The following is a 13,134-nucleotide window of genomic DNA, read 5'->3' on the forward strand; positions in this document are numbered from 1 at the left end:
TAGAATTTCAAATCTTAGCTACTAGCATATGAAAGAATTAATCAAAAACTTACAACTAGTGAGGAATCTGTGAATTCGACAAGCAGAATTGAGAATCTGACGTTTCGATTTAGGATATTTAGAGTCAGTACCCAGCTGATCTGAAGAGAGAAGAACTATAAATATATTTGAAGACAAGCAAAATATAGTCAAAAGAAGTAAGACTTTATATAATTGTTTTGTGTTAGAAGCGATATGCAAATAAGTGAGAAACTCATTAGAATTTATAGAGTTTTTCCAAGTTGAGAAGAAGACTTTACTTTTGTCGTTTAGAATACAGTCATATTGCCAGTCAAGAGAATAATTAAATACATGTGATATTTCACATTTAGTCTAGAAAAAATCAAAATATATAATGGTCAAAAGACGTAGTTTGCTCACTTGCACACAAAAATTCTGGACTACTATTATGTCGTTTATGAAAATGTTATTACCATTTAAGAAAAGGTAAAAGGGATAATGTCCAAGTACCCCTCAACCTATACCCGAAATCTCAGAGACACACTTATACTATACTAAGGTCCTATTACCCCCCTGAACTTATTTTATTAATAATTTTCTACCCCTTTTCGGTCTATGTGGCACTATCTTGTGGGCCCAACACTGGTTGACTTTTTTATCAAGCTAGTGCCACGCAGGCTTAAAAGGGGTAGAAAGTTACTTATAAAATAAGTTCGGGGGGGGGGGTAATAGGACCTTAGTATAGTATAAGTGTGTCTCTGGGATTTTCGGCATAGGTTGAGGGGGTACTTGTGTATTTTTCCAAAAGTAAAATAATGTGAAATTACATATAATTCAAAATTATTTTTTTTCATTTACGAATATAATCACACTACAATAAAAAAAATCAAAGACAAGTGATATTTCATATCTAGTCAAGAAAAATCAAATACATGTGATATTTCACATATATAAGGTCAAAAGAGGTTGTCTTACTCACTTGTATAGACTATTTTAGGACTACTATTGTATCGTTTATGAAACTAACTATTGTCATTTAAGAAAAAAGCAAACCCATGTGATATCTCAAATGTATAATGTCATCATTTTGAAGAATAAAATTTTCGTAAAATATATTTTTTTTTAATTGAAAAATAGATTGTTTGCACTTAATGGAGGTTTGATTAATGTAAATAGTTCAGAGTTTAAACCTTAAACCACTAACAACTCTTGTTTACATTAAGATTTAAACACTTATTTTTGTGTGGATAATTTTCGCCACCACTTCGCCCATAACCACAAAACACCACCACCATCACTATCGTTGACAACCACCAGCCACCAAAATCAACCACATTTATCATCACAACCATCACTATAAACAACTTTTGTGGTGATTAACCACTATTGAAAGTCTCTATCACTCCTACCACCTCAATAATTATAATTTTGTATATTGCTACCATCTCTAACTTAACATTATCTGCTACCATTATTAGCTAATACCACCAATGCGTTCAATCCTTACTACCAATAACTTCAACCATCATAACCATTAACAATGCCAATACAGGTCAATGATACTTCGATGTCATTTTTTTTATTGTCTTAGAAAGAAGGCAAACTATGAGAAGAGTCCATCGAAATTGACAACAAACAATTTTCTAGTCAATTAATTATCAAATTGAATGTAAAGATTGAGGTTGGGAAAATCAAGAATATCTTTTTGCAAAGGCTGCTGATATTCTTGAGTAATACATGAACATTTTACATAAGAATTATTATAGTTCAAGTGTAATAAAAATGCTATGCTAATTAGATATTTGAAAAAATACATATTTTAAGATATTTTCTGGTCATGACCCAAAATACCCCAGATTAGCTTTAACGCTATCAAAGATACTTCATCTAATTCTAAGCTCCAACGGTCGTTAATCAATATAAAAGTCAACTAAATGAGTTGGGGTCAAATCCCACAAGGAGCGATATGTGTTTCATATTCAATTAGGAAGTATAAACATGGTCAAATCAAAAATAGGAATACAAATTATCGAATAAAAACATCATTCAATTAGGGGTGACATGAATGTCAAATGGGGGTTTTGGTTTTGATTATCAACTACGAACAACAGTCACAAACAATACGAATCGACAATAATGAGATGGATTCTTGGGATGTGATCGACTATAGGCTAATGTACACATATGGATAATTACAACTATTAGAAAATAACTAGTTATTAGTGAGTAGGCTGGGATATAATGGAGGTAAATTTTCTCTCAAATAATTTATGCCAAATTAAGTTGATTTCTCTAGCACATCAATAAGCATGCAAAATAAGAGCAGCCCACACCTTAATCCATTCACTCTCTCGAGTTGAACACAGGTCAACCAAATTACTCACAAACCATTAATCAAAAACCTTAGTTCTAAAACCTCTCTCTCAAGAAAGTCAAGAACACAAAATTAGAACTTCATTTGCAACTACAATTCTCAAATTAAATCGCAATTAACGATCAAACTCACTTCTAAATATCATTTAAACTAACAATTAGCAATACCCATAAGCTAAATCAACCCATAATCACATAATCACACCCGAAGAATTAGAGTTTTAGCAAGACATAAAAAAATATAAAAATTGTTACGAAATTTATTATGCATTAATTGGGTTATGATTGATTTTATCCTTACAATTCTACAATTTGAAGATTTTTAAAGACCCGCTTACAATTTCTCAAAACATATTTTCTTCAATCCTTTAAAGCTTAGGGAAATATAGAGAAAATGGTCTCAAAATGTTCAAAACTTCAAAATAATGTCTCAAGATTAATTAAACCTCCTAAACTTAATGTTCAAAAATGTATTTTGACTCGCCAAATATAATCTACAAAAGCTCATTCGGCAATGTAATTCGGGCTTGACGAACAACTCGGAGGAGCCGCCTTTTGAACTCTTACATCGCCCTTCTGCATTGGCCATCAACATCCTCAAGGTCTGTAACTTTGGGCGATCAAGCATTGCATATCCGAACTACTCAATGATCAACCGACTTCTCTTTTCTATCGCCGACTTGGTTTCTTCCATCAAGGGTTGGAACACTGGAAGTTTGGTGGTTAGATAGCCATTCGGGGATTTTTGCCAAGTGAACTTGGTGATCACAAGATTTCCTTTCTTTATTCTTTCAGCTCGTTTTATTCCTTTTTGCAAGTTAGTATCCTTGGTTTGTTCCTCGATCCATATACCTAAAACTCAAGGATTTTACAATAGTTATTGGCACAAATTAAGCATTTGAAGACACTAAATCTATATAAAAAAATCCCTAAATGATTCAAATCTCGGACTCATCAACACCCAAACTTATACTTTTGTTTTTCCTCAAGTAAAACTCAACTTCCACAGTTCAAAAAGGATGTCTTAAACAGATGTACAAAAGACTCAATCATAAATGCACACAACAATACTCAACTTACTCATCCAAGGATCAACTCTGCACTCAAAGATTCAATTTTTTACTCACCACTATAAAAGGTGCTCAAGTTTATAATACTTGATTCAAATTTAAGTTCAAGCTCAAAAAGGTACTCAAAAGTCCTCGCAAAGATGATTCCATATTCACTTAGAGAAAATACCAACACCGCCAACTCCAAGTCATTGGTTGGATAATTTCTCTCATGTACCTTCAGTTGGCACGACACATAGGCTATAACATTTTTATCTTGCATTAACACAGCGCCCAACCCAAAATGAGAAGCATCACAATAAATTATGAAATCCTTACCTTCCACCAGTAATACTAGGATAGCTGCGACAGTCAAGAGAGTCTTGAACTTTTGAAAGCTATCCTCACATTTTTCAGTTCATTCAAATAGTATCTCCTTTTTAGTCAAATTAGTCAAGTGAGTGGCAATAGAAGATAAAATCTTCACAAATTGACGGTAGTTGCTAGCGAGCCCCACAAAACTCCTAACTTCCGTCACAGAGTTAGCTTGAACCCAATTCTTAACCGCCTAAATCTTTTGAGGATCTACCATTACCTTTTTATTCGAAACTACATGCCCCAAAAATGCAATGGAAGTCAGCCAAAATTCACATTTAGAAAATTTTTCATACAATCTTTGTTCCTCAAGAACACCCAGAACAGTACAAAGATGGTCGACATGCTCGTCCTCACTCTTCTAACAGACTAAAATATCATCAGTGAAAACTATCACAAACGAATCAAGAAATGGCTTGAACACCCCATTCATATGCAATATGCAGGCGCATTAGTCAAACCAAAAAATATTAACAAAAATTCATAGTGACCACAGCGAGTTCTAAATGTTGTCTTAGGCACATCTTCTGGCCTAAATTTTAATTTATGATAACCGGATCTTAAATCAATCTTAGAGAAAACTAATACACCTTGCATTTTGTCGAATAAATCATCTAGTCGAGGCAAGGGATACTTGTTACAATAGTTACCCTATTCAATTGCCAGCAATCTAAACACATTCTCATACTCCCATTCTTTTTCTTTCCAACAACATTGGGAAACCCCATGTAGAAGCATTTAGTCGAATAAATTCCTTATCAAGAAATTATTGGATTTGAGCCTTTAAGCTTTTTAATTTTGTCGAAGCAATAATATACGGAGAAATTGAAATGGGGCACGTACTAGGTTTGAAATCAATTAAAAAAATATATATCTCTATCTAAAGGAATACCAGGAAAATTAGTTGGAAATACTTCTCTATAGTTCGATACCACATGAATAGACTCAATAGATCGAGACTTAACCTCAACATCACAGATAAGAGCAAAATATGCTAAACATCCCTGCGTTGCCAGCTTCCTAGCCAGGAGGGAGGATATGATCTTAACTTTCTTAGGCTTGTTCACCCCTTCCCACTTTAACTTTTACCTTTTTGGATTATCTAGAGTTATCAACTTAATATTAGAATCTAATACAACATGATAGGGGGACAACCAAGTCATTCCTAAGATACTATCAAAATCAACCATATCTAAACCAAATCAGCCCAAGTCTGAAAACCATAAACAAAATAGAACCAACATGATAAACATGGGTGACTATGACTGATTCTCCAGTTAGGGTAGATACATGGATAGGGGCATGATATCACAAATCATATCAAACTTGGAGGAAAATTGAGAATAAGTAAAACCCGGAAAAAAATAACACATTAGTCATCCGGTCACAAACAAGAATAGTATATGTGATCACCGCATCAAACACCTTTGCCTCATTCTTGCCCGAAAAAGCATAACACTGAGTCGTATCATCTTGAAGAACCACCTCCCTGCGTAGTTGCACATTACCACTTTCCGCATTACCATTACCATTTCCTCTACCTCCATGTTCTCCCTGATTACCTCCTCACCTACCTTATAGACATCCTCAACCATTATTACCTTTTCTCGCGGTTACCACTTTTCTAGACTGTTGTTGCGCAGAATCTAACACACGTGGATGGGGGCAATCTCTCCTCGTATGTCTAAGTTCTCCACTATTATAACATATGTCATGCGAGAATGGTTTGCTACCCGCCGAAAGCGCGACTCCCTAGATATTCTAAAATTTATAAGTTGGAGCTGCCAAATAATAACTTAAAGAGGCGGGCATAGCGGACTGAATTGTCTTAGCCTCAAGAGTTGGCCTTCTTGATTCTCTAGCATAATAACCTTGAAAATTATCTGAATTATTGGTCCTTTTTGCCAACGCCTTGGCTTGATCGGCTCGCCTAACCCCCTCTACCTTCTTAACATAATATAATACTTATTTAAAGCTCTTTCATATAGAAGTAATATGAACAGATAACACTTGCAACTCAGGATTGAAATCACTACTAAACAACTAAATTCTCTCCTCCTCGTTAGTAACCAATTGCGTAGCATATCTCGATAGGGCATGAAACTTGCCCTCCTAAGCAACTACGAACATACCACCTTTCTCTAAATCCATCAAATTATCCTTCTTGCAATCCCTCAAAGTTCTAGGCACATATTTTCTACGAACAAAGCATGAAATTGGGTCCAAGTAAGTGGAGGTAAAGTAGGAGATCTACATTCTATATAAGTTCTCAACCATTGCTTGGCCTCACCTTGAAGTTGGAAGGACACGAACTCAACCCCATGTTGGTGAACAATCCCCAATTTATAATGTCTCTCATAATAGTCTAAGACAAACTAATAAGCATCATCAGTCTCAGAACCAAGAAATACCGGAGGCTTAAGCTTCAAAACATAGTGAACATGTCGTTCTCGTTCCTTGTCATAATTGAACCCAACAAAGGATGGAAGAAAGCATCCTTACCTTCAGTTTCTCCTTAATTGGGCGTAGTGCTAGCAACAGGGGGATTACTGGGAGTTTGATCATCTATAAGCATTCCCGGACCAGCCAACCCCTTCAAGAAAGACATGATCTATTGAGGTAACCACTGGGTCAAAAGGAGGACCACCTACATTTCCACCCGGTACCCCTTCCACTTGACCAATATCCTCAACATCCTCGAAATCCTCCTTCTCCTCAATCTCTTCATTTTTCACATGAGGGTTCTCATTCACCGACACATTCTCAATACATACATCATCTAGCGCGGGTTCTACTTGTAACACATCGAAACTGTAAAGAACTATAATGGAGTTTGAAATCTGGAAATACTTAATTTTTGGGAAGTATTAGAAAAATCAAGAAATTTGAGTATGTTGAAAAGTGAATTTCTGGTCAAATTTAAACGGTCATAATTCCTAGCTCAGGATGAATTGGGTGTAGTTCCGTACATGCTTGGAAAGATCTTGGAACTATCTTTCTAATGCAACCAAGTTTCAGAAATTACAACTTTGCATGCACTTTGGAAATTGGGCTAGCAGAATAAGAAAATTGCCCAAATCCGGATTTTTGAGGGGTAGTTTAGTCTTTTCCTTATACTATTAATTAATTTATTTTTTGGTAATTAATTTAGGGGTGTAAGTTGAATTAGATCATTTTACACTTATACCAAAAGATTTAGAGCTCTGAGAGAAGAAAAAAGAAGAGGGAAAGAGTAGAGAGGAGAAGGGCATTCAAGATTAATCAAAATCGTCGAATTAACTTGTGGATTTTGTTGGGGGTGATCCCTAAAAATTTATGTGGGTATCTCATAAAGTTAGGTTTGTTCCCCACGATCCAAGCATGTTTGAGTGAGCTTGATTTTATCCTAAAAAAAATTGGATTTTTGAATGTTCTTGAATGTTGTTATTGAATTGCTTTCTTTCTTGAACATGAGTTTAGATTTAGGAGCTCTTTGATGATCCAAATGTTGTTCTTGAATTCATTGGGTTAGATCCTTGTATATGTGACGTGGGTAAATGCAATCTAAGTGAACTGGAGAAAAAAAATCAAATTAGAACGATTTGAAGTTTATAAACGAGAGGAAAAATTTGTCAAAAATTCACCTGGGGAAAGGCTGGAGTGGAGCGCCCCCTTAGCACCAAGCAGGCTGGGGCGGTGTGCCAGAAAGGAGCCTCAGTCACATGAGGCTGGCGTGGCGCGCCCTGGGCTCACCCGAATCGGTGTTTTGACCCAATTTTCACAATTCAATATGATTAAGCCTTTCTAAAGTGTTTTAACACTTCCTAATGATTCTAACTATTGTAAATGACTTCTAATCATATAAAAATAATCTAGAAACATTAATTACAACCTTGAATCTATAATTTTAAATTCAAGGAAAGTTTAGAGCCAAGTCTAGAAAGTAGTTAGTGTCCTTTCAAGAAGTCTTTTAGAACTGCTTTTAACTTTTATTAAGACTTAAAGATCAGGTTGAGTAAAGCGTAAATACAAGAAGAAGTTCATTTCAATTTTCATAAGTCTTTCAAAGACGTTTTAATTTCATTTTAAGACTTAACTTTGAGTTCCATTTAGAGGAAGATGAAGTCTTTTCTTCAAAGCAGTATATGTGGACTAAGTATTCCAATGAATTATAAAAATGTTTCACATTTCAAAAGAAGGGAAACTGAGATTTCCAGAGTGTCTTCGAGATAATTTGCATAAAAGAGTAATAGATTTCAAAATGAAGCAAGAAGGAAACTGAGATTTCTAAGATAAACTTTGAGCTATGTTTTTGAGCACTAATCTTATATCACAGAAGCAGTATGTTTAATAACATAAAAACCTGTATATATTGGGAGTAGTATTGAGCACCGAATTGGGGATGATCATGAGTTCAGATAACTCATATCTCCATAATACCATATAGCCACCTTGGATCGGAAAGTGTCATACTTTTGAGATGAACCTTTTTGATAGTATACTAGTGGATCCATTAGGCAGTTCAGGTTTGATACCTTTGGCCGAGTATAAAAAGTGCTGGCAGCGTGAGGTAGATCGTTGTATCATCACTATATCTCTTAAGTGATGGTTCTCGGTTACAGAAACTCCCAGAGAAGTTAAATGTATTTATAGATATGCACACACATCAGTTTATTTGTATTTGTACATACATCTCATAGTTAATTGTATCCTTGTATGCATTTAGACTTTACATCATGTTTTCAAACAACTTTTCTTTCTATTGTGCTTGCTTTTAAATTGCTTTATATTGAAATAAGTTAGTTTTATTGAGTTATGTTATTTATGAGTTGAGCAGAGTCAAGGTAAGTGTTCGTTCTTACTCTTCTAAAGATTAAGTTGTTTTAGCATTCCAACTCGCATACTCGTAGATTTAATGTACTGATGCCTATTGGCCGACATCATATGATGATGCAGATGCATGTAATGAAAATGGGCATGTGGTGCACCGTTGACGCCATTGAGCACTCCAAAGTCAGTTGGTGAGCCTCCATACATTCCGGAGGACTCCTTTTATTGTTTTTTTAGTATTTTCTGTATTAGGGTGTTATAGGGTTTGTCCCAATATCCATCACAATTTCAGAAGGCTTCATAGACAAACAATCAGATGTTAGTTAATTAGTCTTTCCATTTCTTCCTATTTGTTCAGAGTTGGGTTGCCACTTTCAGCTAGATGAATGTTTGAAACCTTAACAACATTCTTAGTAAGAATGCTTTACCAGTTCATTTATGTTTGATAATTATAGTTATCGATTATTGTCTTCCGGTGAGTTAAATAAGCCAAGACAAGGGTCTGATCGAGCCCAACAATGGTCTTGAAGTGTCAGTCACGCCTAGAGTGTAGGCTCGGGGCGTGACAAGCTTTGTGTCATAGCACAGAGTTCAAGAGTACTAGGGAATCTATGAATCTATGTCTGTAGAATCCTAGTTATCTGTGTGAAGTTTGCCACATCTATAATTACGAGGCTACAACATTTAGAACATCTCTCACTTCTTTCATACTCATTTCGTGCATTAGAGTTTATCTCTAATAAGTTTTATTCTAACTCATGCTTACTCGTAACCATTTGTGAGTTGAGCTTTGTTTGAGGAGGCCTTGTAGGATAGTTTTGTTTCCCCGTGAGCTAAGAAAAGCAAATAGATAGTTCTTGATATGAGAAGTAGAATGAGCTTGATTGTTACTCGGTTAACTCTTCTGTCAAGTAAGAAAAGTACAAAAGCTATGCTAATTGGTGATATGGACAAAACAACGTTGATGATTCATGTCAACAAGTTGATGAGAACCAGCTGAGTGATAGAGAAGAGTTCAAGAATAAGAGGGCTAAGACATAAGGAATGATTCTGGGAAACAAAAAAATAATGTGAACTGGCCTTCTTTCTAACAGAAGCAAAAAGAACATGCTTCATCATCTGCTATTGCACTTGCACCAAGGAACCAATGTGTGTACAATACTCAGGATTCTCAGAACTTTATATCTAGGCCTACGTATTTTCAAGGTTGTAAGGAACAAAAGGTACTTAGAATTTTTCATGTTCCAAGAGTGGTACAAGCCGCTTAGGGGTGTGTCATGATGGCTTCACTTATTGCTTTAAGTGTTGAAAGAATGGTCATTTTATAAGAGAATACCCTAAGAACATGCAAAGAAATAATAAAGAGGGAAATAGAACCCAATCTTCTTCAGTTTCTTCACCAGATAAAGTTTAATCTGGATAAGATACTTTAGGGGCAGATGGAGAAGGAAACCCCTTTTATGCTATCACTAGTCGTAGAGAGTAAGAGGATTTGTCGAATGTTGTCAATGGTATGATCCAAGTTTTCAGTTTTGATATTTTTTCCAAAAAAACATCTTGATCCCTTTAGTGAGTTTACACCTTTTGTGAATCTTATAAAATCATAGAGAGTCTATCGTGATTGTACCATATCCCATTAATCATAAGAGTACCATGGATGACTTAGTTTAGTTATACATGGTAGAGTTTAATGTCATTCTAGGTATGGACTAACTCCATCCCTATTATGCATCAATAGATTTCACCACTAAAGTAGTCAAGTTACATATTTCCAATGAACTAATTATAGAGTTGAAAATCAGTTTAGTAGTGCCTATGAGTCTTTCCATTTCATACCTTAATGCAAGGAAGTTTGCTTCTAAAGTTTGTGTCTATCACTTAATCCGAGTTAATTACTCAAGTTTTGAGATAACTCTTATTCATGGGTCACATAGTCTCTGGTGATGACATTAAAGTGGATACCTAGAAAATTGACGCAGTACATAATTTCCTAGAACCACATCTCCAATTGATATTAGGAGTTTCTTGGGTTTTGCTGGCTACTATAGTAGATTTATAGAAGTTTTTTTTGTCTATTTCATCACCTTTGACCAAGTTAACTCAGAATACAGTAAATTTCAATGGTCTGAAGCTTGTGTGATGTTTTCATGATTTGAAGATGAGGTTGACTATTCCCCTAATTTTTACTTTACCCGAACATACTTAAGGTTTTGTGGTGTATTATGATGCATCTAGAGTAGGTTTGGGTTGTGTCTTAATATAGAATGGGAAAGTTATAGCTTATGCCAACAGACAATTCAAAGTTTATGAGAAGAATCATCCAACTTATGTCTTGGAGTTGGCTGATGTAGTTTTGCCATGAAGATATGGCGTCACTATTTGTAAGATGTTCATGTTGACGTATTAACTGACCACAAGAGCCTACAATATGTGTTAACTCAGAGAGAACTTAATCTCAGACAAAAAATGTGGTTAGAATTGCTCAAGGATTATGGAATAAATATTTTTTACCACCCAGGTAAGGTAATATGGTTGTTGATGCCTTAAGTACGTTATCTATGGGTAGTATCGCCCATCTTGAAGAAGAGAAGAAAGAACTAGTAAAATATGTGCATATACCTACACGCTTAGGAGTCCGACTCATTAATTCCATAATATGAGAAATAGTGGTGATAAATGGGCCCAAGTCACATAAGTGTCAGAAGTGAAATAGAAGCAAGACAAAGATCCCATTTTTCATGAATTGAAGGCAAATGTTCAAAAGCAAAGATTATTAGCTTATGTACAAGGGGGAGATAAGGTATTGAGATATCAAGGTAGAATGTGTGTACCTATGGTGGATGGTCTCGAAGAGAGGATCATGGAGAAAGCTCATATCTCTAGATATTCCATTCATCGGGGTTCCACAAAGATGTACCACGATTTGAGAGAAGTATATTGGTGGAATGGTATGAAGAAGGGCATAACTGAATTTGTTTCTAAGTGCCTGAATTTCCAAAAAGTTAAAGTAGAGCACCAAAGGCTTAGAGGTTTGGCTCAGAATATAGAACTTACAGAATTGAAGTGGGAGATGGTTAAAATGGATTTCATCACAGGTTTACCCAGATTTCACTGGCATCATGATTCTATTTGGGTGATTATCAATAGAATGACAAAATCCGCCCACTTTTTTCTTTTAAAGACTACTCATTCGGCTGAGGGTTATGATAAGTTTGACATTCAAGAGGTGGTAAGACTATATGGAATTCTGATCTCCATCATTGCAGATAGAGGTATGCAATTTACTTCACAGTTGTGGAAGTCCTTTTCGAAAGGTTTTGTTTCAAAGGTTAACTTAAGTACTGGCTTTCATCCTCAGACTGAAAAATGAGCAGAGCGTACAATTAATACATTATAAAATATGTTGAGGGAATGGATAATCGATTTCAAAGAGAGTTGGGATGATCACCTACCTCTCATTGAGTTTGCTTACAACAACAATTACCACTCTAGCATTCAAATGACTCTTTACGAAGCTTTTTATGGGAAGAGATGTAGATCTCCTATTTGATGCTTTGAAGTTTGTGAAGTAGGGTTGATATGACCAGATTTAGTACACCAAGGAGAAGGTGAAGGTGATTAGAGAGAGGTTGAAAATGGCATACAGTCATCAAAAATCATACACTAATATTAAGAGGTCATTACAGTTCGAAGTAGATGATTAGGTATACCTAAAAGTTTCACTCATGAAAGGTATTATGAGGCTGGTAAGAAGGGGAAGCTCAGTCCCTGGTATATTGGACCTTATTTCATAGCTAAGAGGATTGGCAATGTAGCTTATGACTTAGAGATACCCCAAAAACTAGTTGTAATTCATCCTGTGTTTCACATCTCTATGTTGAAGAAGTGCATGAGAAATATTTCATTGATAATTCACTACAACAAATACGATTATCAGGGATAATAATTTTGTCATTAATAAATCATATTTCGTCACTAAAAATCTTGTGTGACGAAAATTAATTCTTCACTCAATCGTCACTGAATGTGTGTCTCTAAAAGTATACAAAGAAGATTTAGTGTTTTGTCACTAAAAGTATTATACTACAAAAAAAATGTCACCAAATGCTTAATCATTTATTTGTTGTAAAAAATATATTTTTTTATAGTTAATAGTATGCTTTGTCACTAAAAAAGTTTTTACTACCGATAAAATTATATCGTAGCTAATTATTTATTTCAATCAGTGATGAAATCAATTGTCTCTAAAGTTATACATATTTTGTAGCTGAAAAAAATTTAATTTCGTCACTAATGATATATATTTTATATACAAAAATTTATTTTGTTTTTAAATGTATATATGATAAAATATAACATTATAAAAATAATTTATATATATAATGTATATATCTTCCCCCCTCCCATCTCAATTTTTTTCAACCATGGCCAGGAGCTCACATATGCTGCCTTGGGAATTTGAACTCAGAACCTTAAGGTTGGAAGTGAAGAATGCTTACCATCAGACCAACTCTCTCTTGTTGTTCAT

The sequence above is a fragment of the Solanum pennellii genome, chromosome 4 (assembly GCF_001406875.1).
Source record: "Solanum pennellii chromosome 4, SPENNV200".
Classification (NCBI taxonomy): domain Eukaryota; kingdom Viridiplantae; phylum Streptophyta; class Magnoliopsida; order Solanales; family Solanaceae; genus Solanum; species Solanum pennellii.